Source organism: Lonchura striata, chromosome 3 (assembly GCF_050655825.1).
Source record: "Lonchura striata isolate lonStrDom1 chromosome 3, ASM5065582v1, whole genome shotgun sequence".
Classification (NCBI taxonomy): Eukaryota; Metazoa; Chordata; class Aves; order Passeriformes; family Estrildidae; genus Lonchura; species Lonchura striata.
In genome coordinates, this window is record NC_140705.1 from 34,757,469 (window position 1) to 34,764,931 (window position 7,463).

The window sequence follows — 7,463 nt, forward strand, 5'->3', positions numbered from 1 at the left end:
GTACACACTCAGAAAATCTTTTCCCTCTCCCTTTCAGCTACATGTGCTTGGTGCTCATGACAACTGCTGCATTCTTTTCACTGTATTCAGGTGGGACAACCTTCCCCAAAAGCTTGGACGGATCCAGACTGTCAGTCTTCAGGTAAAACTGGAGACTAAAATTAGAATTTAGGTCCTTTCATCTGTTCCCAAAGTCACACACACTAAAACCTTCACTTTAATCAAGAAGTAGCTGCCAGAAAGATACAACAATTCCTGAAGACCTCTTTGGATAAGATTTCTGATGTTGAAAAATATGGGAACAAATTCTAAAAATGGAGTGATTCTACTGAAAATGTAGATCTTAATTTTTATATTACTATGGTTATACTGATCTTTTTTTCTGGTTTAGGCACTGTCATTTTTTTCCCCTCTCTGTCTTGGTCACTTCTTGCTCATTTCTCTCTTTACATCATCTCACATATTGTCATCTCATTCAGAGTATCTAAGATCTAATAATTTTCTCTTTATTATAGCAACTTCTATGTTACCTCCTTCTTGCATAAAAAATGTAATCTCAAGAACTCGTCTAGATTTTTACTGAAGTGCATGAATCCCCTCCTGATTTATTTCTAAATTATTTCAGCTTTAAATGCTGTATAACATAGGTCTTCTTTTGTATCATCTTCAGCCAGGCACCATTGGGCTATATTAGATTGCTTTTCTTCACCGTCTTGTTCACATAGACACTTGTCTCACTCTATTTCAGTTTGAGAGAAAGTCTTCCTTCAGCTTCTCCACAGTGTATTCTTCTTCATATGCCCTCCATGGAATCCATCAGCTTCAGCCCTTTCAAAATTACTGTATTTTTTTTCCTTCTAGCACAATCTCAAGCCAGAGCAACCAGTAATACTTCCCTCTGATGGTTACATTCTGCATTATTAATGTGTACTGTTCTACTTGTCCATTTGTATTGCAACTGACTCTTCATGCCAGCATATGAGCCTCTTTGGATAAACAAATAGTCCCAGAATATAAGGGAACTCAAAGTCCTCATTAAAAAAATTAAATGGTTGTGTTCAAAAGAATGAAACCAGCTAATTAAGTCCTACAAAAACCAATTTTCTAAGCAAAGTTCCCCAGACCATTAATTTTTTTAAACCCATGGTACTTTATGTTATGAAATGTCTCAAGTCTTTGAATTTTCCCTTTAGCCACCATTATGTCATATTTCAAATTCCTGACCCTCTTATCTAAGTCTTCAATAAGTTAAAGTGTTATTTTGAGTTTGTAACACTTTTCCTAAATATACAGTGAACATAAATCAAATATTCATCATATAATCATGATTTGAGTATATAACATTCCAGACAGGTTTCAATCAATGGCTCAATGTGGAAGAGGACACCAAAGATGAGTGACATTCCTCAAGGGTCAGTGTTGGAACCGGTGCTGTTTAACACCTTTGTCAGTGACAGGAACAGTGGTACTGAGTGCACCCTCAGCAGGTTTGCTGATGGCACCAAGCTACAGGGAGCAGTCAACACACTGGAGGGAAGGGATGTTATCCAGAGGGACCTGGACAGTCTAGGGAGAGAGTGAGAGTGAGAGTGGGTCTGAGTGAACTTCACGAAGTTCGACAGAGCTGAGTGCAAGGTCGTGCTCCTGGGCTAGGCAATCCCAAGCACAAGCACAGACTGGGTGGAGAGCAGCCCTGAGGGGAGGGACTTGCGAGTGTTGGTTGATAAGAAGCTCATCATGTGTGCTTGTAGTCCAGACAGCCAAACATGTCCTGGGCTGCATCAAAAGGAGTGTGGCCAGCAGGCTGGGGGAGATGGCTCCTCATCTCTACTCTGCTCTTTTGAGTACTGCATCCATCTCTGGAGCCCCAGCATAAGAAGGATGTGGTTCTGCTGGAGGAAGTCCAGAGGAGTGGCCATGAGGATGATCAGAGGACTGAAGCACTTGTGCTATGAGGATAGGCTGAGAGAGATGGAGTCATTCAGCCTGGAGAAGAGAAGGCTCCAAGGAGACCTTAGAGCAGCCTTGCCCTGGTTGGTAGGTACAATGCATGGGAACTCTTGAGATCCTGAGATGCCATGGATCTGTTCCCTTTTAAGTAGAATTTCTCCCCATTCACTACGGCTGTATTCTACATTTTATGTATACAGCCCAGAGCAAACCACTGTTATCATCAGTCGAACAGCATGTGAAGATAAAAAGAAAAATAAATTCATCCTCTGCATCCAGCAATTCAGATTTTCTCTACAAAGGGGTTATTTCCATTACTTTTCCTGTGTTTAATATAAGCACCACGACTACAACCACATATGAGCAAATACACCAGCAGCACTTGGAGCAAGGGAAAAAGGGTGGATGTACTCCAAAGGTCACATTTCCACCAAACACACCCAGCTGAGTGCATTTCAAACCAGCTGGAACATCAAGTTAGTGTTCAAATCGCCTCATAGGGTGTTACACATATGTGGCATTTTCACTGTGTGCAAAAGTAGAGACACATACTTAGGAAGTGAAGTCTAATTTCTACCATGTCTTAATTTGTATGTACTGTCTTAATTTGCACAGAGTTTTTTTATCAGGTCAAGCACAGTGGGCACTGAAGACCTCCATCCATTTTATTTTTTCTACTCAATTCTGCAATTTTTTTCCTTAGAATCCTGCAGGATGAAAATTTCTCTCTTCAGATTTTTCCTTTTGGTGCTGAGGAGCTGAGATTGCTCAGCTGTGCCTACAAGCACAGTGGGAGCATCAGTGGGAGCACTCACAATTCAAGAACATAGAACAGAACCAAGACAGACACAATATAAAAAAAACATCCTCTCCTCTCCTCTCCTCTCCTCTCCTCTCCTCTCCTCTCCTCTCCTCTCCTCTCCTCTCCTCTCCTCTCCTCTCCTCTCCTCTCCTCTCCTCTCCTCTCCTCTCCTCTCCTCTCCTCTCCTCTCCTCTCCTCTCCTCTCCTCTCCTCTCCTCTCCTCTCCTCTCCTCTCCTCTCCTCTCCCCTTCCCCTTCCCCTTCCCCTTCCCCTTCCCCTTCCCCTTCCCCTTCCCCTTCCCCTTCCCCTTCCCCTTCCCCTTCCCCTTCCCCTTCCCCTTCCCCTTCCCCTTCCCCTTCCCCTTCCCCTTCCCCTTCCCCTTCCCCTTCCCCTTCCCCTTCCCCTTCCCCGCTTAATTTCCTATTTCCACAAATTCTCCACCCACCTCCAGCCCCTTTTACTTCATATTCTCGAGGGGACATGAGATGACACAGTGACATAGCATAATTAGTATGAACTTGTGCCTAAGGAATGAAATGGGAATTCCATTGGCCCATGTGCATCCTCTTTTTCCACCAGCTCTACAATCCTGGATCTTGGTATGATTGCAGTGTTCACATCCTTAAAAGCTGCATGAAACTGGGAAAACTGAAGAGCTGTCAGAGCACTCTATTTAGAGTATTTATTCTCTCTGGTATCTGCAAGCAGCCTTCACTCATCCTTACTTACAGGAAAGATAAGAATGTTCTTTGGTTTCACCTGTCAAGGAACTTCAGGATCCTGGCTTGTATACACAGACCTATATTAAATCATAATTTAGCCTGCTATGTATTTAAATACATTCATATTGACACACACATGCAAAACTATATTTACACCTCCAAGTATATATTCTCTACAGGCTAAATATGTGCTGAATATACATTTAAAGGAAATTTGTTTGGAATGTTTGATGAATTAAGTTAAATTACCCAATTTCTGTGTTAGAAAGGAGAAAAAAGAAAGGCAGATAGAACAGAGAACTTGGCTGTACTCACCTAAGAAAAAACGCCAATATTTGCCTTGATTTCAAGGCCAGATGGAACCAGTCATGATCCTTCAGGCTGATTTCCTGGGAAATGTCAACATTATGTTCATAACTCCAGGCTGAACTATTAAGTATGAATGCAGAAAAGCAGGGGGAGCATTCCTTGCATTGCTGGGAGGCAGAAGATAGGCTTGTCTCAGGTGAGCCATGGAGAAAAAGTAATAAAAGCCCATATGATAACTGTGTTACTCAGAAAACAAGCAGAACCATGTAAGCTGGCAGGGGTTTGCTCTATACATGCTCCAACCTCCAAATGACCAGCATAGGAGGAGCCAGCACATCTTAAAACCATCTTTCCCTACAATACTATGGGTTTAGCTCCTCAGGTAAACTAAGAAGGAAAAGACAAAATTATATATGGGGATGTTGGGAAATTCAATCTTAATGAAAGAAAGATCCAGCCAGTGAACAAAGTGAAAAGAAGCAAACAATTCAAACCACATCTTTGAAAGCGTAATGGTACATAATCTATTTTTGTTCTGCTTGAGAAAAGTGATGATATGATGGTCTAGATTAAATCAAAGAGATTACTGTAGGCTTATACTGGAATCTCTCCCCAGTTATTGAAGTATCTAGAGGTGGGGAAGTACCTTAAACTTTAGGAGACTCCTGGGCTGCAGGAGGTGGTAGAGGCCATGTGCCTGTTGGGGAGCATGGGAGTGGCAGGGAGATGGGGAGCAGAGCAGCTCTGGGCTTGCTCAGTCCTGTGTTAGTGGGATGTCAAGGAATGTGAGTGATATTTGGTGTCTTGAGCTCACCTTCAACCACATCTCAAGATACACAGCCCATCTACTGAGCTTTCTTCTTGCCTTCTCTGCCAAATCACATGCCCCAGCAATTCTGAATTGTTGTTTGCAGTTCACCTGGGGAGGAAGGAATGAAGGGATGAATTAAGACTTACAGCTGGGTAACACCTTTAAAAGTGATCTTCAATCTGTTTCTTAAAGAGAAAAAACACTGTCTCTTCTGTGCATCTAAGCAGTGTCATTTTCTTGAAAAGCCAGGGACTTCCATTTGTGCCTCAGATATTTTTCCTGCTGAGAAAACTCTTAAGTTTTATCTCTAAGTACCAGCATTCTATTGCTTATGCAAGGACCAAACATAGGTTAAGCAGAGGATAAATATTCCATGTTTGGGGAATAGGAACAGTTTAGGGTTTTTGGTAATAGTTCATTAAGAAAAAGTGGAGCACAAGAAGAGTATGTTAGAGAGCAGACAGGGAATTTGAAGTGAGGTAAGTGAAAGGCACATGATAATTTACTGCCTCGTTCTGCAGAGTACCACATGGATGTCATCAGCATGTATGGATGGCTTAGTCCATGGATGTGCTAATGATGGCTTATGGCATCCCTGTCTGCTCATCCTCTTTTGCCTGTTGTCTCTCTCTGCTTTCAGATTATGCTGACAAAACAGTTCTTGCAGCAACACAAGATCAGGTGAGGGATCTGGATTTGCAAAATGCCTTCATTTTTGTAAAAAAAAAAAAAAAATTGAAAGTTTTTTCCTGAAGCTGTTTTCCTGACGTGTTTCACAGCCTTTCCCCACAAACAGCTGTCCTGGCAAAGCTACAGGGGCACTGTACTTCAGCTTGGAAACCAGGAGAAGAGCAGGGGATGGAATGAAACAGCAATACCTCCGGCCATTACTGCCACTGGGGACAGGACACTGCAGCCTTACATTCTGCTTCCAGCTTGGCTCAGATTCACAGTGGGACTCTGGAAAGTTACTTGGCACTCCTGCACCGCAGTGCCTGGATTTCTTACACTGTAAAGTGGAATCACCAATGGTTACACAGCCTGGTGAAGATCTGAGGTGCACATGAGTACACTCTGTGAATGCGTGCGGGATATGCTGTGTTGCACACACATAAATTACATGTAAATTATGTGCTCTGCAAACATACCTGCACATACAATTTCTTTCCTATGGACTTTTTTTTGTGTCAGAAGCAGGCTTATGGCCAGGAATGAACAGGACTATTTCTCTGGGAATATTGTTCAGTTGCTAATTTCACTACCGGAACTGTGTTGCTGCACAATCTGGCCTCCTTCCACAACAGCCTCTACTGAAAATAAAGGGGACTGATGAGCATATGGATAATGGTAAACATATGGAACGCAGGCAGTGCTATACATTAAAAGCCAGATCACATTAAAAGGTATTTAGTTGTTGGCAGCATAAGATCAGTGTAGGAAACATCATCTAACAGAGAAATCTCATAGCAAAAGGTTTTATACTCTGACAGCATTTGGCATTTTTTTTTCACTTAACAGAAAAATAAAATAAAAAATTACTAACTCAAAGCAAGAGTAAAACATTTAAAAGTCTCAAATTAGTTTGTCACAACTGCAAAAATACTGGATCTTTGGTTTTGTTTATGTTGGAAAGTGGTTTCATTTCTGACTAGGTCACTTGATTTTCTTTTGAGTGTACATGAGACCTTTGACTCCTCAAAGAACACAAGAGACAAATTGAGTAATGTGATGTCATTGCCTCATTGCCTTGCAGAGTTCTCATAACACTAAATATATTAGTCACTCTCCTTGCCAGTACCAAGAGGGTAGAAAGAAAATCCAGTAAGATGATGGTATTATGTAGACGAACAAAAATAATCGTTCCCTGAGATAAATGTAATTTTCTCTTCATTATTTCCATCCTTTTTTGTTCCATCCTATTTCACCTAGATGTTATTTCTCACCCAAATATTTGTCTTCACCTGCTGTTTACATTTTACATATAAAACCACCAAAATTTTCTAATCGATGACATATCAAAGTCCTTTAGAATGAAGTAACCTAAAAACATGACTCTCACTTTTTACTGGGAATGGGGATTGTTCAGTGTCAGGAAGTTACAAGAGGCTGGATATTTGGGAAAAATGTGTTTCTGGGCATTGCTGGAGTTTTCTCTTGCTGAGTGGGGAGGTATGAATGAAAGTGTGGTTATACTTAGCAAATACCTGTTCACACAACAACAGACCATCCATTTTTGCAAGATGCCCAGAAAGCTGCAAGATTTCTGTTTCTCTTTATAAAAAAAGTCAAAGTGTCAGATCCCTACTCCAGGGAAGTACAAAGTTGGATTTCAAATACTTATCTGTTGGGTAATGACAACATATTCTCACATGGGATGCAAATAAATATAAAGATGCAGAATTTTCTTCCCTTTAAGTTTCCATAGCTAGCACTCAAAAAAATGAGTAATTTTCCAAACTGACATTGGGATTACTTCAAGCAGTTTTTTTGAGTGACTTTTGCTCTTGTTTTTAATGCCACAAATTTTCTTGTGCAAGAGTTATTTTTAATTTTATCATGTGTAATTTTCAGTTCTATCACATGTAACACAAAATTTGTAATGGAGCTTGCAGAAAGTGTGCTGGGATTCAGCGGCTAGTCCAGAACATACTTTTTTAAAATTCAAAGATTTATCACAATGTGTAGATGGCTAAAGACTACCTTAAAGGATAATTAGCCATTTGCAAATTCTAAAAGCAATTCAATATGTCAGGACTTTTTTTCAGAGTTGCTTGAGGGAAAGAAATCCACTATGCAAACTGTTGTCCAGTAAATAAATTATGGTTGTAAGATCCCAGTTTCTGACAGGCCTAAAAGCTAAATAAAAGGT

At 40.8% G+C, this 7,463-nt stretch overlaps 1 long non-coding RNA gene across 1 annotated transcript; it reads left to right on the forward strand.

Annotated features, from left to right (window-relative positions):
- Positions 1-3,168: 3,168 nt before the first annotated feature.
- Positions 3,169-6,274, forward strand: LOC146767844 (uncharacterized). Its single transcript, XR_014953662.1, has 3 exons — positions 3,169-5,073; positions 5,235-5,275; positions 5,374-6,274. It is a non-coding gene; the product is annotated as an uncharacterized LOC146767844 (long non-coding RNA).
- Positions 6,275-7,463: the final 1,189 nt, after the last annotated feature.